At 48.3% G+C, this 24,238-nt stretch overlaps 1 long non-coding RNA gene across 1 annotated transcript in view; it reads right to left on the reverse strand.

Annotated features, from left to right (window-relative positions):
- The window catches only part of LOC113620969 (uncharacterized), a 123,715-nt gene that overhangs the window by 31,353 nt on the left and 68,124 nt on the right, over positions 1-24,238 (reverse strand). The window contains exon 3 of the long non-coding RNA XR_003432993.1: positions 4,098-4,181. This is a non-coding gene — a long non-coding RNA (uncharacterized LOC113620969). The remainder of the gene's footprint in view (positions 1-4,097; positions 4,182-24,238) is intronic.

Consider the following 24,238-nt stretch of genomic DNA (forward strand, 5'->3'; position numbering starts at 1 on the left):
TGGCAGCCCCAGGCTTCACTCCACACTGAAAGGGTGACAGTGATGCTGAGCTGGCCGCAGGCAACCCCATATAATAGGTAAGTTATCACTTGATTAGAGCCTGGAAGGGCAAGCTCAAGGACCAGGAGGGATGTGTAAGGGGGGGACCTGGGGGACACTAGGGATTCTGGGAAGGCTTCCTGGAAGAAGTGTCATTTAACTTGAGAACCAGAGGATGAGTAAGACTAGGTCGAGTGAAGGGAATAGTGACAGGCTGAAGGGGAGAGAATTAGGGAACAGAATTCCAGGCAGTGGGAGCAGCATGTGCCAAGTAGGGCTTTGCTTTCACTGGCAACCTCTGGGGAGCTTCTCCTGCAAGTCAGCAGCAGAGTCCCCTTCAGTGAGCTGGGAGTGGGGTAGGGGGATGACACAGAGGCTTCTCGAATGCGATGATAGAGTTTGCTCATGTCACCAAGTGTTATCATCCACAGACTTCACCATAGCACGTAATTTTTTTGATGAAAAGTTTTTCATGAATATAGCATCTCAGAGTGACTAGAACGCTGACTCATTTTTCACAACGTATATGCCTCGTTTAATTTATTTTTGCCAGTGTTGTCATGTTTTTGACAATTAAATAATTTCCTTCCCCTGCTTAGGACTAAAGGTCACAGAGCCCTCCATGACTCCTCCCACCTAGACACACCTACCTTCTTCCACATAATCCAGGTCTCAGTTAGGAAAACACTGAAAAGACGAAACAAACAGGACCAGATATTTGGGGGTGATGTGGAGGGGGAGACAGGGAGAGCTTGAGTTCAGTTTTAAACATGTGGATTTCATGGTACGCTGGAGACATCCAAATGGAGGTGACAAGTGACCATTTCTGTACTGGTCTGGAACCCTGCAGAGAGGGCTGGGCTACAGATAGAGATTTTGAAGACGTGGGATACAGGTGGTAACTGAAGGCATGACGGTGGGTGGGAAGAGCAGAGCAGTTAGGAGGGAGCTTTGGGGAACACTGACACTTAATGCCAGATAAGGGACAAAGGACAAGTGTCCAGGGAAGCGGGAGGACGGCCAAGACACTACTGCATCGAATAAGCCAACAGAGATGGGCTTTTCAGGAAGAAGAGAGAGAACGAAAAATATCTGCACGTTTAGCAGCGTGGAGAACACTGGCGACCACAGTGAGAGCGACTTGTTGGGGAACCCAGACCGGCGTGGGCCAAGGAGGGAGGAGAAAGAGGACATATAGGCACCCGAGAGGAGGAGAGAGGCAGGGTGGCAGCTGGAGGGGAGCGTGGGGTCAAGGTTGAAGTGGAGGTGTTTGTTTTCCAAAATAGGGGTGGGATTTGAGCACATTTAAAGGATCCAAGAGAGCAAAGGGCAGGAGAGAAAAAAGGCAGCCAAAGCAGAAATGGGAACTACGCTAAGGCAAGCAGGATGCGGGGCGCATTTCCAGCAGCGTGGATGGACCTAGAGATGATTCTACTAAGTGAAGTAAGTCAGACAGAGAAAGACAAGCACCATGTGAAATCACTTACACGTGGAATCTAAAATACGACACAAACGAACTTATTTACAAAACAGACATAGAAAACAGGACTGTGATTGTCAAGGGGGAGGAGAGGTGGGGGAGGGATGGATTTGGAGTTGGGGGATAGCAGGTGCAAACTAGTATATATAGAATGGATAAACAAGGTCCTACCGTCCTATGATAAATTACAATGGAAACGAATATGAAAAAGCATGTGTATATATATGTATAACTGAATCACTTTGCTGCACAGCAGAAATTAACACAAATTGTAAATCAACTATATTTCAATAAAATAAATTTTACAAAAAAGATGCAGGGCACAAACTTAAGGGGGCACTCACTCCTTAAAGTGCAGGGGCATTGCCCAGCCCTGAGAGCACGCACCTCCTTAATTTTGTACCCAAGGAGCCTGGCTGGCTTTACCCTGAACTGAAAGACCTTGGGGTCCTGGAAGTGACAGGTTGTGGAGCACAGGGGTGACTCTGAATCCTGCTCCTTCCCAAAGGGGACGTTATCGTCAAACTTTCAGGACTTGAAAGATCTGTAGAGCCCATCTACTTCTACGGCTTTTCAGACTGTCCTTAGGTGGGAAATCTTCCTTCCTCCGGTGGAAACTGGGAGCCAGGAGCACTGAGCTGCAGATGCTGCAGCACCAGGGGGCACAGAAGCCTGGAGGCTCCAAGGGTCACTCTGCAAACCTCTGGTCTAGTTCAAGTGAATTCATCTGTGAATTCACTGCAAATTTCAGTCCAGTCTCTAAGGGCAGGAGGGAAGCCAAGTGGGGGAGCAGCGGGAAGCCCACACAGCTGCGGAATCTTCTCTCAGTTGCAAAGGTGAACTTTGCTTTCACCTAACCTGGCACATTTAAATTCAATGTATTTATCTCTGCCCTGCCTTGTTCTGTTCCCCAGAGGTTTCAAGGCAGTGTACGGAGATATATGTGACACAACAAGATAAAAGCTAATGGTGTATACAAGTAGATAACAAAATAGCAGAGGGGAGTGAATGGGAGAAAGGTTTGGATCTGAGGTGTGCTCACTGTCTCAGCCGCTGGCCGAAAAGGGGTCACAAACAGACAGATAGAGGGAAAGAGAGGGATAGGGACATAGAGACAGACAGAGAGAAACAGAGACAGAGACAGACAGAAAAAAGAGAGAGAAACGGAACCAGAGAGACAGGCACAAAGAGAGAAAGACAGAGAGAAGGAGAGGGAAGAGGCTGGGGGGAGAGGAGAGGAGGTTAGAGTGAGGCTGAGATGCAGACCGGACAGGACACACGGGGACTCAGGAGCCTTTCAGATCCCAGCTCCGCTGCTCGGCCGTGCCATCGTGGGCAGGTCCCTTACCATCCCTCGCCTCAGTTTCCTCATCTGGGAAGTGTGGGTAGTAATCTTTGCTTTTCCTGGCCGTCCCCCATCCCACCCACTCCTGGGCTGTTGGCGGCACCGGGAGATGACAGATGTCAGCCTTTGGAGTTTGGAGGACGGGAGGGGTGCCGTGATGTTGATGACAGCAGTGAGTTTTTCTACTCCACACAGCAGGCTTCGCAGAGCTCCCCCATTTGGCTGGGCTCAGAACCCAGTGCCCACCATCAGGCCTGGCAGGAGGACTAGTAAGATGGGGGGCTTTGTCTGGCTCTGGGGGAGCCCTCTGCCTCTTTTCACCAAGTGGAAAGGCCAATTCTGAGATGTTTTCTCTCCACCACTCTGAAGCCTTCTGGGGACTCGGGAGGGGTTGACACGGAGGCAACGGTAGAATAGAAACCCTGTGTGGCTGGCGTTTCTCCCCCTCTTCTCTGGGTGTGAAAAGCCCATAAAACAATTAGAGCCCATGTTGCCTTCCTGCCAGAGCAGGACGGGCGTTTGTGCTTTGTCAAGTGTAATCAGTGCAAGCTCCCCTTGCAGCTGTGGGAGAAGATAGGCAGCCCCATAAACTTGGGTCACCAGCAGGGCACAGTGGTGAAAAGGTAAAGGGAGGAGAGGGCAGCACCCCACCCCATCCCAGAGAAAGTTTCCAGCTGGAATTCTGACCTGGTCAGCGGGCAACTTCTCTGATTCTACTGGGCGTGGCCCAGACTTGGGGAAAGTGGCTGGCAGGGGTGGAATCAGAGCTCAACTACTTTTCACCAACAACCAGTAAGCCTAGAGGCACGGGTACAGGAAGGCCATGTGCCAAATATTGAGTCATTTCTATTCTGAGCCCGCAACCCTGCCCCTTGCCTCTGCCCTAGGACTACCCACCATGCGGCCTCAGAGAGCCGCAGGAGTCCCCAGGACCCTGCCTAGCTACAGCCTGCATCAGTCCTGATTAGACAGTGCCAGGAACTGCTAGGGGTTAAACCCTCTGAGTATCTCCGCTGCCAACAACCATGGTCTCGTAAGCATGAATATCTTGAAGAAGGGCCCCTCCTGTATTTGAAAGCAGCAGGACCAGGGAGAGGACAGAGGGAGGGAACAGCCCTTCCGTGCACTTGGGAAACGATATGCCTGCCATCAAATGCTTTCTTTCATTTAATTCTAACCACAGTGAGGGGGCTCTACCCCTTGAGAGTAACATACAGGAAAAAAGCCACTCACCAAATTTCCACCAGTGTGTCCTCAGGAGAGACATTTTGGCAAAATCCTCAGGGTGATGGGTGAAGGCCCAAACTCTTGGTTGTCCTGAAAAGGAAAGGAAATTGATCAGTGCCAGGCGTCAGGGCCTGGCAGTGACATGGATGGTCTTATGGTTTGGGATAAAATTCCCAGAACTGAGGACAGGTGGTCTGAGGCCAAGCCCCTTCCTGGGGGAGAGGGGAACTGGGTGGGGAGGCTGGTGAGCTAGCGGTTTCTCTTCGTGATTCAAGATGTGTCCTCAGCAGTCACTTCTACCCTCTGGTTGTCAGTTTCCTCATCTGGAAAATGAGGGACTAGGATTTGATGACCTCAGTTCTACTCCTTCTGTGATTCTATGTTTCTCGTCCAACCACTACATGGAAGGAATATCTATGGAGGAGGCAATTCCACCCAGCTGAGAGGTGGCACGACGTGACTTGAAGAGCACACGGTTAGGAGGCAGACTCAGGCAGGGCTGCCATGTACGTTTGTTGAGGTCGCGCACTGCACAAACGTGCGCAGCTGAGGGACTGAGGAGGTCTGCTGGAATACCGCCTGGTCCCATTCATGAAGCAGTGCATCCTGGTACAGGGCTTCATCTGCCTGGAGGATGGACCTTCTTCTAACGTGCATAATGAGCTTCATAATGCCATATGAGCTAGTGGAAGCCCTGAACTTGAGTTCTAATCCCAGTTTTGATAGTTTCTAGCTCTATGGCCTCAGGCAATTCAGAGAACTTGAACTTGAGTGTTGTCACCATAGAAATTGGGATTGTCCTTGTCTCCTGGCAGAAATCATGTGAGGCTGAACTGAGAATGTATCTCCAGTATCCAGCAGAGCACCTGACCCATAGCAGGTGGTCATCTGAAAGAGCTTCCTTCTCACCTCTTCCCTTCCTGGGTTTCTCTTGGAGAATGTTCACTGGTGTTCTGGTGTTAGAAATAACTGCCCGTAATGCAAATCAAAACTACAATGAGACACCACCTCACACCACCATCATTAAAGAGTCTACAAATGACAAATGCCGGAGAGGGTGTGGAGAAAGGGAACCCTCCTACACTGTTGGTGGGAATGTAGATTGGTGCAGCCACCGTGGAGAACAGTATGGAGGTTCCTTAAAAAACTAAAAGTAAAGTTGCCATGTGATCCAGCAATCGCACTCCTGGGCATATATCCAGAGAAAACTCTAATTCGAGAAGATACATGCACCCCAATGCTCACAGCAGCACTATTTACAATAGTCAAGACATGGAAGGAACCTAAATGTTCACTGACAGAAGAATGGATAAAGAAGATGTGATACACACACACACACACACACACACACACACACACACACACACACACAATGGAATACTACTCAGTCATAAAGAAGAATGAAATAATGCCATTTGCAGCAATATGGATGGACCTAGAGATTATCATACTAAGTGAAGTAAGTCAGACAGAGAAAGGCAAATTATGATATCACTTAAATGTGGAATCTAAAAAGATGATACAAATGAACTTATTTACAAAATAGAAACAGACTCACAGACTTCGACAACAAACATGGTTACCAATGGGGAAAGGTCGGGAGAGGGATAAATTAGGAGTTTGGGATCAGCAGATACAAATTACTATATATAAAACACATAAACAACGAGGTCCCACTGTATAGCACAGGGAACTATATTCAATGTCCTGTAATAAACCATAATGGAAAAGAATATGAAAAAGATACATATCTATATAATTGAGTCACTTTGCTGTACACCAGAAATTAACACAACATTGTAAATCAACTATACATCAATTAAAAAAAAGGTAAAGTTTGGCCAAAGGTTTGGTCAGCTGACTGCTCAGTCTCTCCTGACCCCAGAACTGGAGGGTTGGTGGGTCCAGGCTCCCAGCAGCTGAGAAGAAAAAGCACAGCGGGATTCCCACAGTCCTTGCCTTTGCTGTCACCTGCATGACAGTGGGCAAGTCCCCTCACCTCCATAAGCCTCAGTTTCCCCATCTGTAAAGTGGGAGTGGTACTGACTCAGAGTTTACGGGAGGGGTTTGATGAGATGACGCACAGTCTGGGACAGCACATGGTGGATGGCATCACACTGGCACATTTCAACCATCAAACATCTCCATCCAGGACCCCCAAATCACAGCCAATGACCTGGGGAGACCAGCAGGGCTGGAGCCGCCTGGAATGAATGACTGTGGCTGCCGTAATTGGGCCTTTGAAAGCCATTTGCCTCATTTTCCCCCCATCTCCCAAGAGGTGGTGAGGCTGAATGCAGCAGTCAGGATGTGCAGAAAACCCCAAACGGGACTGTTTAGGAGACAGGCCGGGCCAGCTAATTAAAATGGGTGCATCTGTACGCGGGGTCTCTCCCGCGAGGCCTGTAATTCTGGGAATCAACACAACCATCAGCAAACGGCCGCTCTACTAGGCACTGGGACTCGAGGAATACTGAGTCGGTCTACTGGGGAAGAAGGTGAGCAGGTAAACAAAACACCATAGCCCACAGCAATAGGTGTCATGAGAGCGGGGATGCCAGGGTCTATGGCGGTGCCGAGGGAGCTCACGGAGACACGAGGGGTCACCTGGGCCACGTACTGAAGGGTGAGTAAGAGTGATACTGAGCAGGACTCTGTGGGGCACCTGGGCACAAAAGCCTTTGTGTCCCCCATTTCCTGATTACAGGAAATAGGCTTCATTCAGCCTCCATGCCTTTCCCTGAGTTCCAAGGGGCAGGTTCAAACAGATGCTAAGTAGGAAAGGGAGGGGATGTGGACACAAGGGAGGAGCAGTGAAGAAACAATAGTGCAAGGCCAGGCTCTAGGAGTTCTGTGTCTTTATTCCCGTCTTACCCCTAGGTTCTTCATACGGGGAGGAGGAAGGGTGAGCTGGGACGAAGTGAGAGAGTGGCGTGGACATATATCCACTACCAAACGTAAAATAGATAGCTAGTGGGAAGCAGCCGCATAGCACAGGGAGATCAGCTCGGTGCTTTGTGACCGCCTGGAGGGGTGGGATAGGGAGGGTGGGAGGGAGGGAGACGCAAGAGGGAAGAGATATGGGAACATATGTATATGCATAACTGATTCACTTTGTTATAAAGCAGAACCTAACACACCATTGTAAAGCAATTATACTCCAATAAAGATGTTAAAAAAAAAAAAGAAACAAAGAAACAATAGTGCAGCCCTCTTTGAACCATGACTATAGAACTTCCCAGGACCCTCCCCAGGTTGGGACACACAGTTTTGAGGGCATTAGCCCGCTGTGGCCCCCTTTGCCTGGCAAAGCAATAAAGCTATTCTTTTCTACTTCACCCAAAACTCTGTTTCTGAGATTTAATTCGGTGTCGGGGTGCAGAGGCCAGATTCAGCTTCAAGAGTCCACCAGGAGGGGAACAGGCATTCCAAGCAGAGGAACGCGCCCGAATCAGTCCCAGAGAGGGAGGCGAGGAGAGAGAAAATGAGCCCCGTCGGCTCTCCCACAAGGAGGGCTCCCCACGGCCACTGGCGTCACAAGATGACCAGGCCAGAGTCAACTCAAGGCCCTCACCTGGGACAGCAGCCTAACGGTTACCTGACTGTCCAGTTGGCTCCAGGCATCTTATACCAGACATCGGGCATCACCCAGCTCGACCCCCTCACTTTGGAGATGTATGCTCCCCACCTGCCCACCACCCTGCCCTTCCTTCCAGGTGAGCCCAAGGGACACCTCCTCCTGTGAGGCCTTCCCTGAGTCCGCCGGCAGACAAGCTCAAACCTCTATCATGGAACTTACGCAGTGTATTCGAATTACCTATCTGCTTCTACACCCAACTTGTGAGCTCCTTGAGAGCAGGGGCTGTGCCACCTGTGTGCGTTCATCGCAGCAGGGTGTAGAGGACGAGGAAGGTAGACAGTTAACAGCCAGGATAACAGTAACCACTAACAGTTATTGAACATTTACTAGTGCCAGATATTAGGCTTACGGCCAGGCTCTAAGTGTCCTCATCACCTTCATTAGTTCACTGAATCCTCAACTTATGGTCACCAGGGGGCACGGGAGTGGGGGAGGGATAGGGAGTTTGGGATTGACATGTACATACTGCTGTATTTAAAACAGATAACCACAAGGATCTTCTGTATAGCGCAGGGAACTCTGCTCAATATTATGTAACAAGCTAAATGGGAAAAGAATTTGAAAAAGAATAGATACATGTATATGTATAACTGAATCACTTAGCTGTACACCTGAAACTAACACCACACTGTTAATCAACTATACTCCAATATAAAATAAAAAGTTAAAAAAACAACCCTGTGAGGTAGTGCTACTATTATCCCCATTTTACAGATGAAGGAACTGAGGCTCAGAGAGAGGAGGTAGATTATCCGAGGTGAGACGGCTAGTACATGTCAGGGCCGGGACTCAAACTGTCTGACCCCAAAGCCTGGGTCTTCACCAGTGAGTATCTTTGATATGTGATATGTGATAAATTTGAATTGGATTGGACGTGACATCTGGAGGAGGAGGAGGGTTGCTGGGAAGATCCTTCTAAAAAGAGGGAATTACAGGAGCCTAAGGTCAGAAATCACTGCCTGGGAGTTTTATTAGTTAATACTCAGCCCAGCGCTCAGCACCAGGTAATTGCTCATTCAATTTAAATTGAACTGGAATTAAAAGATCATCCCAGTAGCTACAGAGGCAATTGCACAGGGAGAGTAGCAGGAGAAAAGCCTGGAAAGGCTCATTGGGCCAGCTCAGGAAGGGCCTGGAATGTCAGGCTAGGGCCTGGACTCTAACCTGAGAGCAGGAAGAAAGCCATCAGAGGCTTCTGAGAAAAGATGCTCTTTGGGAAAGGAGGACACTTCCAGTATCCGAGCTGGCTCACGGGGAATAGGAAGCCCACTCCTAAGGAGAGGGAGTCTGGGCAGAGAGCACCCGCATATGGGGGACCTGCTGCTCATCTGGGAAATACTAGACTGAGACCTAGCTGGGCCACACTGTGTCCTGGGCAGGATCAGGTCCACTCCCAACATCTGTGGGGAGACGAGATGGAGGCCCATGTGACGTGCGCAGTACTGCCCTGAGACGGGCCCAGGCCCAGGGGCCCCACGTTTAGCATGCCTTCTCGAAAGTTCTAACCCTCCTCCAGGGCCTCTGACCAGCAACAGCCAGCAATGCCAGCCTGGAGTGATGCTGCAAGTGCAGGCTGGGTCCTACGTGGGCCACAGTTCCCGCTTCTCCCCTTTGTGGCGCTCTCTGACCCTCTCCCTCCCACCCCCAGCCCCCTTCTCTGGCCCATGACCCAACTCTGGTTCCAGGAAGGGGGCTGAGCAAGCAAATTGTCCCCACTGGCCGGCGTGCTACTTCTTTCCTGAGATGATTCGGGACTGGGCCACAGAATGAGGCTGGCACGCTGATCTGGCGTGGCTCAGGGCTGTTCACGTAAACAGGGACCCGCCAATGTTTGTCCCAGCTCCCATATACCCTAGAAGCAGCCATAACCATACATCTAAATATTTAAAAATTATCACTCAAACTACATACTGTTACATAAAATATGTTCTATCCCCCTTCCTTGACAAGTAGATCTTCATCGCAATGAAAAGTGGGGAAACCAAGGCTAGCGTTGTCAAAGAGCCGAGCTGGGGTTTGACCCCAATCAATCTGTCTGCAGGGCCCCAGCTTTGTCCCCTACACGAGGCTGCTTCTACTGCCTCACCAATGGTCCCCTCTCCAAGCATCCTTTAATTTACAGTGGATGCTCTCCTCCATTTCATTTCCCAACGATATTGTGGGCCCCTTACCCAACCCCTGGCAAATAGGGTCCTCTTTTTAGAGAAAGCAAAGAAAGAGGCAGGTTTCAGAAGGAGCAAAATCATTCGAAACCCATGCCCATTGTCTTGTTTCCAGCCCACTCCCTCACTCCTTCCTTCTATGATCTCTGCATTACAGAGGACAACGTGGGAATCACACTTTACAGAACCTCCTGGCCTATATGACTCTGGGGTAGAGTCTGCCACTGAAAGGAGCTGGCATGAGATTTGGAAGGCGGAAGAGAAGGGGAAGCATCATTCTCAAGAAGTAGCAGATCTTGAGAACCACTGGCTTCACTGCGACCAACCAAGGTGGTTGGAAGGAGGTTCTAGAGATCCCCAGGCATTGCAGCTGTTTCTTGGCAGACTTTTGAGAACCACCTGCTTCAGTGCTTCAGGCCAGGTCAACATCCCTGGATTTGGGGAGCAGTTCCTCTGACCTCTGTCCTCCCCACTTTTCCAACTGTTACGTAGGCCCCTGCTTCTGTAGTAAACCTTCCTGCTTGGAACACATAGGGAGGCTTCCATTTTCCTGACCAAACTAAGGCCGATATAAAAGTCAATGCCATAAAAGAACATTGACTTTTGAGTGGACTACTGATTCATGAAAAGTGTCGAAATTTTAGAACGAGATTTCTTTTGGTTCCATTAATTTCCCAGAAGGGCCATGATCCAGAAATGAGCTGAATTTGTAACTCATGTCAAAAAAGAAGCTGAGCTGGGTTTCCCTGGTGGCGCAGTGGTTGAGAGCCCGCCTGCCGATGTAGGGGACACAGGTTCGTGCCCCGGTCCGGGAAGATCCCACATGCCGGGGAGCGGCTGGGCCCGTGAGCCATGGCCGCTGAGCCTGAGCGTCCGGAGCCTGTGCTCCGCAACGGGAGAGTCCACAGCAGTGAGAGGCCCGCGTACCGCAAAAAAAAAAAAGAAGCTGAGCTTTGGGGACAGACTTACAAGGGGCCCTGACAGGTGGGCCAGTGGTGGTCCACAACTGTGCTTCCTCTCACCAGGACTGTCTCCAGACCATTTTGTCCTTGGAATCCCATTTGGGGGATGGGGGGGCAGCAGTGGAAAGAAACACAACACAGCTCCTGTTCAGAGAAGGCAGCAGAGGGGAGGGCAGTGAGAAGGCAGGGAAAGAAAAGGAGACTCGCCCTGACCGGACAGCTGACCTCCCCGGCTCTCATGCTGGTTTGGCCCGGGAGGCCCTGACAATAGACTGTACCTCCTACAAACACCCACTCCTTCCATCCCTAGCAGGCACGGCAGGCCAGGAAATGGCCCCCCAAATATCCGCATCAAAACCCCGAAACCTGCGAGTGCTACCTTATCTGGAAAAAGGATCTTCACAGACAGTACTAAGGATCTTGAGAAGAAGAATTTACCCTGGATTATCCTGGTGGGTCCTAAATCCAATGCCAAGTGTCCTGATTAGAGACAGGCCGAGGGCCAGCTTCACAGCACCAAGGACCAAGAGCTGGGAGGCACTGCAGGAGGTTACATCATCTGATTAGATGGTTGGAAGGCTGTCACTAGGTGAGAAGGGACAGTGGCACCTACTGATTAGCTGGCCCTTCCCAGCAAGCATGGCCTCTCCTCTCGACAGGCTGTGAACCCAGTGGATCAGCTTCGCTCAAAGGCAGGGGAGCAAGACACGTGGGAACTGAGGAGACCCAGGTCACTGACATGCATGGGTCCGCTCTGGACTCACACCCTCCTTAGGTTGGGTTCACTAGAAACCGACTCTGAGATGGAGATGTGTCTGCAGGCTGTTTCTTGGCGGGGGTGGGGTAGGCGGGGACCTTTCCAGCACCTCTGAGAAAGCACAGGTTGCAGGACTGGGCAGAGGGAAAAGTTGGGCTCAGACGCAGTGATTACAGAAGCTCAGCTGCTCCTACAAACGGTTCCAGAGCTGGGATGGCCTTTCGAAGTTGTCCCGAATGATATTCCTCAAGGGACCAGTCACTGCATACAGGGGGCTCCTGGCAGGGGGCTGGGAGATTATCTAGGACAAAGTCACTCTCTTCAACCGAGCGCAATGCCTAGAAAGGGACTCAGCCGTGAACCACCAGCAGCCTCCGATCCCAGCAACTGAGGGAAGGAAATGGGTGCTCCAGCCTGAGAGCTGCGTAGCAAACCACAGGACCACCGCATACACTCCTCACCACCAACATCTGATAGAAAATGATGTCTAAAGGAGCTAGTAAGAAGCCACAGTAAGAATATTATGGATGTTTTGCTCATGGGATGAATATCAGATACCAGAGTTGGAATGAGCCTTGGAGTTCATTTGGTCCAGGGGTGATAAGCGAGTAGCATTTATACTCTCCCAGTCTGGGCCATGGCAGACATCACTAATCAATCATAGCCTTCTGTCTTTGAAGAGCCCGATGGATGTGGCCTTCACGTGCTTCTCAGCGAGACATTCAGGCAGCCAGGACCAATCAAATAATGTTGACCTGCAGGATGGAACCTACTCTCCACATTTTCTGAGAAGGTGCTGTGCAGAGGAGTGGCTAACTCTCCAGCACACAGTATCTAGAGGCAGAACTGGGTGGGAACCAGTGGGGCGTCTCCCCCCAGGGCTCCTTCCAACGGTGCCCGTCTCATAGAGCACCTGCCAAGACAGCAGCGCTACCTGGTGCACAATAGGCACCCAGCCCCCTCTCCTGGTTGAATCCCTGTCTCAGGAAGCCAGGCCACAGCCTCAGGGTCACGGTCTCACACCCCCTCCTCCCACAGCCCTGTCAGAACTGAGGGGACAGGTTTGCACCAGTGCTGATTTCTATCACCCTCGCAGCGGGTTAGCAAGGGCTTAGAGTAATCTGCGCCTCGGCACCAGGAGACCTTCATTAAGCATTACGGGATAATCCTGATTGTATCAAGGACTCTTCCCCTAACTTGGGAGAAAAGAAATTCACATGCTCAAAAACGGGAGGGAGAGAACCCCCCAAAACGTTGCCATCATTATGCTGCTATTTTTAATCCTGCGTGACAGCTGGAGATGGCAGCCAGATGTGGGGCTCAGCATCCCCCTCGCCGAACGCCAGGGCCGGGAGGAGGCTGGAGAGTGGGGAGGACAGCCACTCGGTGCTACGAATGGGGCGTCCCAGAGCCGACGAGTGACAAGCCCAAGGACGCCCACCGAGCCCCCCACCCAACCTGGGATTCGTGACACGCGGGCCAGGGCTTTTGCTATCACACTCCGCTGCCTCGTAACCGGGTCCGCAGCAGGACACCGGTGACCAGGTGATGCCACCAGCTGGCTTGCCCCTGCGGGTCTGGCTCCCAGCCGTGAAGCGGGCGCTAGGAGCTCTGTCTCCCCCTGGTGGCCGGACCAGAGATGTGCCCCGAATGACGCTGTCCATTGTCAGCTGGAAGAGGGCAGCCAGGAGGGCGAAGGAGATGCCCACCACCCACACCCTGCAACCCGAGTCACCGTCAATTTCCTCATTAGAGTCTCTTGGTCCAGTTTTCACCTCCTTAAGAGTAACAAACGTGACGGCCTGCCAGTCTATGGTCCTTTGGGACAGCAGCCCTAGCAAACGAATACAGACCCCCATCCTCCTTCCTCCTCTGGCCCCCCGTGACTCCCCCTACCCGAGTCTTCTTCCTACCCTTCTTCATCTGAAGATAAACCCTTGGTCATTCATTCTACAAATGTTTCCCAAGCATGACCATGAACTAGTTCCTGGAGAGAGAGAAATGAATAAGAACTTTAATTCATCCAACAAATATTCACTGAGCAGCTATTAAGTGCCAGGTTCTGTTCTAGGCATTGGGATATGATGATACACAAGAAAGGAATGATCCTGCATTCAAGGTGCAGACAGCCTGGTGGGGGAGACTCACATGCAAACCTCTAACACATCTTCCACCAAGTTCTAGGTGCAAATTCAATATGGAGTTTGCACTGGGTGCCCAGCTGCTCAGAGGAAGCAGTAACAAACTCCCAGGAGAGTGGAGAGGAAAGGGCCCAGGAAGCCAGGAGGGAGAGGTGATGCTTGCTTGCGCTAAGCCTTGTAGGATGAGGAGGAATTCGCTCTCCTTCTCCTTCTCCAGAAACGTGCCCATCCCCCAGCAGTGCTTGGTGGACATTTGCTGGCCACGTGAGCAAAGAAATTAAAGGACACAAGTCTAGACGGATGGAGAGAAGGGGGGACAGAGGCAAGGGATGGGCAGGCAGTGGCAGAAAGAAGGCAAAGAAAAAACACTTGCCCCAGAGCTGCTAGCCCTCCCCAAGCTGACATCTGTTCTGATCTGAAAGTTAGTTATGGTATTTGGATGCTTTATTTTCCATCCTGCTTAATAATTACAACAGAACCCAAAGTGTGAGATAACACTGCATCATTATAAAATGAGATTTCACTATTCTCCCAACTTGTGAGAATTAACGGGCTTCGGAGAAAACCCATGCTTTCATGTAGCGATTTGGCCAAGCAGGTGTCTCCCTCCTAATTTCTCCAATCCCTCATAGGCAGGGTGCAAAGGGGCAGAGATGGCGGCTTCTCCCCCATGCCCGCGGGTGTGAGCACGCTGGGGCACAGCTACACGGGGCCACAAGCCCATGAAAGTATCTGGCTATTCCTCCTGGGTTGAGCGCATTCCCAGGAGTCAGGACTGTGAATTTATTCATTCAGCAGAGATTTATGGAGTGCCTAGTGTGTGCCAGGCATCGACTGTCCTAGGTCTTGGGGAGACAAGGTGAGCAAAGCAGGCGAGATCCCTTCTGAAACACTGATTACACTTTAGCCAGGGAGACTACACTCGTAGACAAGCAGAACGTCAGACAGTGAGGATGCTGTGCAGAGAATTTAAATCAGAGGTTGTCCCAAGAGAGGGGCGAGATGGCCACTTGGACCTGGTTTGCTGAGACAGACTCTCGGAGCAAATGACATTGAAATTGAGGTCTGAATGAAAAAAGAAAGAGGTAGCCACCCCAAAGTGGGCTCAGGGAAGAGCAAATGCAAAGATCCCAGGGTGGGAGTGAGGGACAGACAGCAAGAAGGGGTGGAGGGAATGAGAGCGAGTAGGATGCGCTGAGGGGGGAACACGGCAGCAGAGGAGTCTTGTAGATCAGAGTAAGGAACTGGATTTCATTTTAAGGCCAAAGGGAAACTACTGAAGGGTTTTAAGGGGTGGGCAGGATCATAAACTAGTTTTGATTTTTTTAACATTTATCTTATTGAAGTATAGTTGATTTACAATGTTGTGTTAACTCCTGCTGTACAGGAAAGTGATTCAGTTATACATATATATATATTCTATTTCATATTCTTTTCCATGATGGTTTATCACAGGATATTGAATATAGTTCCCTGTGCTCTACAGTAGGACCTTGTTGTTGATCCATTCTCTATATAACAGTTTGCATCTTATTTTTGGTTTTACCACATCACCCTGGCTGCTGTGTAGAGGCTGGATTGTGAGAATGATGGAAGATGGGGAACAGTGAGGGGACCTCTGCAGCCAGGATGACATTGGTACAATAGTGTCCGTCCTGCCCCTCAGCCCCAGTCACATCTCACTTGGTACAGTGCTCTGCAGCTGAGAAGGCACCTTCACTTGATAATGACATTGGATTGTAATCCTCACAACAAATACAAGAGACAGTACTGTCATCCCCACCTCAGAGATGAGGAAACCACAGCTCAGAGAGGTTGAGTGACCTGTCTGCCACAGCTAGTTAGTGGCAGAGCCAGGGACTGGAGGAATATCACTCCCTGATGAAAAAGATGGTAAACACACACATCACACACACACACACACACACACACACACACACACACAGAGCTTTGAGAGAGTGACATCTAGACCCACAATGCCCAGTGACAAGTTTTTTTGGACAAAAGGCCGGGACTTATACAGCCTGATGGCCTTCCTGCCCACATCCTTCAAAGACGTCCCCAATGTGAATAGACATTCATTCCAACAAGGCGCTTGGTGTTCAGGGCATTACCGGGGCCAGTGCGGAGGGACAGAGGGGCGTCGGCTTTGGAGCCAAGGCCCTCAAATGGGACTCCAACTTAGCCGCTTCCCGGCTGGGCCACCTGGACCCGCTTGTCTCCTCAACGACACATGGAATTAACCCAGCTTTGAGGGGGGCTATAGAGCCTGGGGCACTTTCTCTGAATCGTCCACGTGGGGGAAATCTTTCTCCTTAGGGCTAGTTTGTATATCTTGAAACACCCCAAGATTGCTGGGAGTTGGGGGACACACGGGTGCGGACGGTGGGGACACTTTGAAGCCTGAGACATTGCTTCGGTTGCAGCCCAGAGCCTGGCTGGCTCTGCCTCTGCCCTGCTCGGCCTGGCGATCCCGCAGCTCCATTCTGGCCTCTGCCCAGGCAACACCCCCACCTAGTGGTGACGCTGCCCTCTCTCCAGGATAGCAAAGAGCCTGGGAGATGAGGAGGCTTCGCATAGGAATCGCCGGGTCAGATTCAGACAGCAGGTTGGGGACGGGGCCTGAGACTCTGAATTCTAAGGCGCTCCCAGGAGAGGCTGGTACTGGTGGTCCTCAGACTCCACTTCGAGTGGCAGGGAAAATGGCATTCCTTTATGACTTTTTTTTTTTTTTCTTTTGCGGTACGCGGGCCTCTCACTGTTGTGGCCTCTCCCGTTGCGGAGCACAGGCTCCAGATGCGCAGGCTCAGCAGCCATGGCTCACGGGCCCAGCTTCTCCACGGCATGTGGGATCCTCCCGGACCGGGGCATGAACCCGCGTCTCCTGCATCAGCAGGCGGACTCTCAACCACTGCACCACCAGGGAAGCCCGAAAATGGCATTCCTGAGCAGTGCCGACCAGAGGCAAACGTGCAGGGGCTTATCCACGAGGCTTGTAGGTTGTCCGTGGCCCCACTGGGCACAGCCTGCCGGTGGTCGGAACAGAAGAAATGGAGTTGGACTGGGCCACACATAAGGAAACGCTTTCTGGTGTTACCCCAAAGCACTCATATGTAGAGAGTGTCCACAAGCACAGGACCACAGGGCCAGGTGCTGGGGATGCCAAGACTCACAGCCTGCAGTCCAGCTGATTTCTTCACAATCTTAGGAAGAGTGACTATTTCCAGAGAACCCAGCAGGGGGCAGGAGATGGACAGTGTCGCAGAAATGGCACTAGATTCAGCGTTCAAAGACCAACATTGAATCGTGTGTGTTATCATAGCAGGGGACTTTAACACCCCACTTTCACCAATGGACAGATCATCCAAAATGAAGATAAATAAGGAAACACAAGCTTTAAATGATACATTAAACAAGACAGACTTAACTGATATTTATAGGACATTCCATCCAAAAACAACAGAATACACTTTCTTCTCAAGTGCTCATGGAACATTCTCCAAGGTAGCTCATATCTTGGGTCACAAATCAAGCCTTGGTAAATTTAAGAAAATTGAAATCGTATCAAGTATCTTTTCCGACCACAACGCTATGAGACTAGATATCAATTACAGGAAAAAATCTGTAAAAAATACAAACACGTGGAGGCTAAACAATACACGACTAAATAACCAAGAGATCACTGAAGAAATCAAAGAGGAAATCAAAAAATACCTAGAAACAAATGACAACGAAAACACGACGACCCAAAACCTGTGGGATGCAGCAAAAGCAGTTCTAAGAGGGAATTTTACAGCAATACAATCCTACCTTAAGAAACAAGAAATAACTCAAATAAACAACCTAACATTACACCTAAAGCAATTAAAGAAAGAAGAACAAACAAACCCTGAGGTTAGCAGAAGGAAAGAAATCATAAAGATCAGATCAGAAATAAATGAAAAAGAAATGAAGGAAACAATAGCAAAGATCAATAAAACTAAAAGCCGGTTCTTTGAGAAGATAAGCAAAATTGATAAACCATTAGCCAGACTCATAAAGGAAAAAAAGGGAGAAGACTCAAATCAATAGAATTAGAAATGAAAGAGGAGAAATAACAACTGACACTGAAGAAATACAAAGGATCATGAGAGATTACTACAGGCAACTATATGCCAATAAAATGAACAGCGTGGAAGAAATGGACAAATTCTTAGAAAAGCACAACCTTCGGAGACTGAACCAGGAAGAAATAGAAAATATAAACAGACCAATCACAAGCATGGAAATTGAGACTGTGATTAAAAGTCTTCCAACAAACAAAAGCCCAGGACCAGATGGCTTCACAGGTGAATTCTATCAAACATTTAGAGAAGAGCTATCACTACCCTTCTCAAACTCTTCCAAAATACAGCAGAGGGAGGAACACTCCCAAACTCATTCTATGAGGCCACCATCACCCTGAGACCAAAACCAGACAAAGATACTACAAAAAAAGAAAATTACAGACCAATATCACTGATGACTATAGATGCAAAAATCCACAAAAAAATACTAGCAAAAAGGATCCAACAGCACATTAAAAGGATCATACACCATGATCAAGTGGGGCTTATCCCAGAAATGCAAGGATTTTTCAATATATGCAAATAAATCAATGTGATAAACCATATTAACAAATTGAAGGAGAAAAACCATAAGATCACCTCAATAGATGCAGAAAAAACTTTCGACAAAATTCAACACCCATTTATGATAAAAACCCTCCAGAAAATAGGCATAGAGGGAACTTACCTCAACATAATAAAGCCCATATATGACAAACCCACAGCCAATGTTGTTCTCAATGGTGAAAAACTGAAACCACTTCCTCTAAGATTAGGAACAAGACTAGGTTGTCCACTCTCACCACTATTATTCAACATAGTTTTGGAAGTTTTAGCCACAGCAATCAGGGAAGAAAAAGGAATAAAAGGAATAAATCGGAAAAGAAGAAGTAAAACTGTCACTGTTTGTAGATGACACAATACTATACATAGAGAATCCTAGAGATGCTACCAGAAAACTACTAGAGCTAATCAATGAATTTGGTAGACTAGCAGGATACAAAATTAATGCACAGAAATCTCTTGCATTCCTATACACTAATGATGAAAAATCTGAAAGAGAAATTAAGAAACACTCCCATTTACCACTGCAACAAAAAGAATAAACTACCTAGGAATAAACCTACCTAAGGAGACAAAAGACCTGTATGCAGAAAACTATAAGACACTGATGAAAGAAATTAAAGATGATACAAGCAGTTGGAGAGATATACCGTGTTCTTGGATTGGAAGAATCAACATTGTGAAAATGACTCTACTACCCAAAGCAATCTACAGATTCAGTGCAATCCCTATCAAACTACCAATGGCATTTTTCACAGAACTAGAACAAAAAATTTCACTATTTATATGGAAACACAAAAGACCCCGAATAGCCGAAGCAATCTTGAGGAAAAAAACAGAGCTGGAGGAATCAGGCTCCCGGACTTCAGACGATACTACAAAGCTACAGTAATCAAGACAGTATGGTACTGGCACAACAACAGAAATATTGATCAATGGAACAGGATAGAAAGCCCAGAGATAAAGCCACGCACATATGGTCACCTTATTTTGATAAAGGAGGCAAGAATATACAATGGAGAAAGACAGCCTCTTCAATAAGTGGTGCTGGGAAAACTGGACAGCTACATGTAAAAGATTGAAATTAGAACACTTCTTAAAACCATACACAAAAACAAACTCAAAATGGATTAAAGACCTAAATGGAAGGCCAGACAGTATAAAACTCTTGGAGGAAAACGTAGGCAGAACACTCTATGACATAAATCACAGCAAGATCCTTTTTGACCCACCTCCTAGAGTAATGGAAATAAAAACAAAAATAAACAAATGGGACCTAATGAAACTTTTGTACAGCAAAGGAAAACATAAACAAGATGAAAAGACAACCCTCCGAATGGGAGAAAATATTTGCAAATGAAGCAACTGACAAAGGATTAATCTCCAAAATATACAAGCAGCTCATGCAGTGCAATATCAAAAAACAAACAACCCAACCCCAAAATGAGCAGAAGACCTAAATAGATATTTCTCCAAAGAAGATATACGGAGTGCCAACAAACACATGAAAGAATGCTCAACATAACTAATCATTAGAGAAATGCAAATCAAAACTATAATGAGGTATCACCTCACACCGGTCAGAATGGCCATCATCAAAAAATTTACAAACAATAAATGCTGGAGAGGGTGTGAAGAAAAGGGAACCGTCTTGCACTGTTGGTGGGAATGTAAATTGATACAGCCACTATGGAGAACAGTACGCAGGTTCCTTAAAAAACTAAAAATAGAACTACCATATGACCCAGCAATCCCACTACTGGGCATATACCGTGAGAAAACTATAATTCAAAAAGAGTCATGTACCACAGTGTTCATTGCAGCACTATTTACAATAGCCAGGACATGGAAGCAACCTAAGTGTCCATCGACAGATGAATGGATAAAGAAGATGTGGCACATATATACAATGGAGTATTACTCAGCCATAAAAAGAAACAAAATTGAGTTATTTGTAGTGAGGTGGATGGACCTAGAGACTGTCATACAGAGTGAAGTAAGTCAGAAAGAGAAAAACAAATACAATATGCTAACGCATATATATGGAATCTAAAAAAAAAAAAAAGATTCTTAAGAACCTAGGTCCAGGACAGGAATAAAGATGAAGAGGTAGAGAATGGACTTGAGGACACGGGGAGGGGGAAGGGTAAGCTGAGAGAGAGTGAGAGAGTGGCATGGACATATATACAGTACCAAATGTAAAATAGATAGCTAGTGGGAAGCAGCCACATAGCACAGGGAGATCAGCTTGGTGCTTTTTTTTTTTTTTTTTTTGCGGTACGTAGGCCTCTCACTGTTGTGGCCTCTCCCGCTGTGGAGCACAAGCTCGGGACACGCAGGCTCAGCGGCCATGGCTCACGGGCCCAGACGCTCCGCGGCATGTGGGATCTTCCCGGACCGGGGCACGAACCCATGTCCCCTGCATCGGGAGGCGGACTCTCAATCACTGCGTCATCAGGGAAGCCCAGCTTGGTGCTTTGAGACCACCTAGAGGGGTGGGATAGGGAGGGTGGGAGGGAGAGGCAAGAGGGAGGAGATATGGGGATATATGCATATGCATAGTTGATTCACTTTGTTTTAAACAGAGACTAACACCACTGTAAAGCAATTATACTCCAATAAAGATGTTAAAAAAGCAAACAAACAAAATCCTGTTTGTTACCGGGTTGCATAACCACAGGCAAATGAATCCTCCTCTCCAGGCCTCAAGTTTGAAAAAAAAAAAGGGGGGGGGGGATGGGGTAGGGAGATAGGGGAGTGCCACTGGTTGAGATCATCTCTAAGAAATTTTTCAGTAATAAGATTTCAAGATTTGCAAGATGGTGTACATAGCAGTTAGGCACACAGACAACTAGACTGCCTGGGTTTGCAGTTTGTCTCGGCCAATCACTAGCTCTGTGACACTGGGCAAGTTACTTAACCTCTCTGTGCCTCAGTTTCCTCATCTGTACGAAAAGAAATAAGAATAGTGCCTACTTATTGAAAAGAATAAGTAAAATTGATATATAAAACACCACCTGCCCCTTTGTGTCATGTGAATGCTCGGTACTATTATAATATGAGGTGCTCTGAAGTCCTTATCAGCCCTTTAAAAACCTCATTAAGCCAGGCAGACTGAGAGGAATTCTAAAATGATGAAGACACCAGATTAGAAATTCTTTGAAAGCAAGGCAATTTGTAAATGCCAGGCATCCTTTCCCTGCCCCCATTTTTCTGGCCATAGAGCAGCTTTCCAGGGGAAATTCTCAACAATTCTTCCCACACTCTCTTTTATAAGTCTCCATATGACCAAGTTTTGGCCAATCACAGCTCTCCGTCCCCAGGCTCAGTGATTGGTTCAGGATGGGCACATGACCCAGGCCAGGCCAATCAAAGGAATCTCTGGGGCTTTTGCCAGAGATATTGGGAGAGACAACCTCTTTCCTCTGGGATCAATAAAATCCTGGTGCTACCTAGATCATCAAAGCTGCTACCAGGGAGAGAGCCAACCTGACAGTGGGGCCAATAAGAAGAAATTTGAGCCAAAGAAATTTGAGCCAAAAGATGGAAAGAGAGCTCTGAGAGCATCATTTGAATTCCTGATCCAGGCATTCCTGACTCCAGACACCTACACTTCTGAGTTATATATGCCAATAATTTTTTTTTTTATTTCTTAAGCTAGATTAAATTGGGTTTCACTTGAGAGTTTACAAAAGAGTCCTATGATGGGTATTATGGACTGTCTGTCTTCTATCCTGTGATGCCCAGATCTGAAGTCCCTTTCTTTGTGGAGGAGACGGAAATGCCTATTACCACAATGCATGATGGGTGTGACTGTGCCCATTCTACAGATGGGGAAAGTGAAAGCAGTATCACATAAAGGTCAGACAGGTGGCAGAACTTGATTAAACCTGGTCTATCCAGCTCTAAAGGCCATGCTTTCTACATTAATCCATACTGTCTTCTCTGAACCCACCCACTCCCCTCCCCCTAGAGGAATGAATCACTTATCTGAAAACAATGATGTTGAATGTTGACTGTCCCTTCTCAAAGGGTGGTTCCTAGATCAGCAGCACAGCATCGCCTGGGAACTTGTTAGAAATGCAAATTCTGGGCCCCAACCCAGACCTACTGCTTTAGAAACTCTGAGGGTGAGGGCCATGAACCTGCTTTAACAAGTCCACCAGGAGATTCTGATGTACACTAAAGCATGAGCACTTCTGCCCAAAGTGAACAAATCAGCTTCATTCTGGTTTAATTAGGTATTTGCTGAGCAGTCTGCCAGGGCTGGGGGTGCAGAGATAGGCCAGACGAGGCCTTTGACCTCAAAAAACTCCCAGGCTGGAGGTAACAGCCAAAGCAACACTCCACATCCACCGAACCAACATTCTGGTTTCCTTGGTCTTAGCAAATATTCTCAAACCTCCAGGCCTTCAGATATTCACCCTGCCTGCCTCCACCTTCTGCATCTCAAAGGCTCCTATCTCGCTTCAATATCCAGCTTCAGTGTCACCTCCCTGAGGCCTCCCAGCAGAATTATTAGCCCCTCACCTAGGAGGTGGTCCCCCAGCAGGACTCAAGACCGAATCACACTGCACTAGCAGTGCTTATGAAACAGTGGTCTCTCCCATCCAACTGTGGGTAATTTGAGGGCAGGCACTGTGTTCCATCCCTTGTCTGCCCCCAGCGCCCAGCACAGGGCCTGGCACAAAGCAGAAGCTCATATATGTTCGATGAATGGGTTAAGAAGGGAATTAAAGGCAGCCCTAAGGAGCAAAGGCTCGCAACCACAGCCTGAGAGGGTGCCGGGTCTATCCTCGGCTATTCAGATCCAGCAACGTCAGCACCAGCATCTCCTGGGAGCTTGTAAGCAACGCACAATCTCAGGACCATCCAGACCCGCTGAGTCAGAGACAGCATTTTATTAACAAGATGCCCAGGTAACTTACACATTTAAAGTTTGAGAAACCCTGCAAGGGGCTATCTCACCCCCTCTGCGTTCATGCACAAGGATTTATCATTGGGGTTGATTTTATGAATATAGAACACATCTATAGATGCCATCAGCTGAAGCCACTTTCTTCTCCCCTGCGGAAACTCGCAACCTTGACACCTCCTGGAAGACTGAGGAGTCCACGGACAGACACACCTCTAATTTCCCCTAGCCCAGGACACAGCTGCCGGGCAGCATCCCGAGAAGGGAACAGAGACACAGCTTCCTCTCTCAGCCGAGCTCTCGGCACTGCAAAGACTTCCAAGAAAGATACACAGAGCTTGGTTCTGGTCGAAAAGTCTCCACTCATCTAAGAATACAATCAATAATGGCCAGGGGAAATCAGCAGCGCCTGGAGATCGATCTCTCTGTGTATTTATGGAGCTCGGATCCCAGGGTGGCAGGGGGGCTGCGGCGGGCCGGACAGCGTCTGTGCCGCTTTCCAGAGATCCTGATTCCCTTCCCAAGAATTATGGGGTGTCCTTTGTCTCTGCTCGATAACACCCTGGAGTTACAGAGCCATTTAGAAACGAATTGGCTCATTTTTCTCCCTCCACCTTACTCACGGTGACAGGTCACCCTGGCCTGGGCCAAGGTTTCGCTCCTTGTCAGAGATATAACATTTTAGAGAAAAAAAAATACTGAAAAATTGAGAGGTAGGCATTTTATTTTATTCCAAGTATTTTTTTTTCCCCTTGGATGGAGAACATAGCATTTCTTTTCTGCAAACTTTCCCATTTCTCCCCCCTCTAAATATGCCAGACCGCATAATCCCATGAGCAGACAGTGACAATACTGGGTTTATTTTTCCCCAAAGCTGCAAAACCATGTGCTAAAATTAAACTGACGGCAAGAGTAGGATTG

The sequence above is a fragment of the Aethalodelphis obliquidens genome, unplaced genomic scaffold (genome assembly GCF_003676395.1).
Source record: "Aethalodelphis obliquidens isolate GAN/ISIS:26980383/991018 unplaced genomic scaffold, ASM367639v1 scaffold8, whole genome shotgun sequence".
In the NCBI taxonomy this organism is placed as follows: domain Eukaryota; kingdom Metazoa; phylum Chordata; class Mammalia; order Artiodactyla; family Delphinidae; genus Aethalodelphis; species Aethalodelphis obliquidens.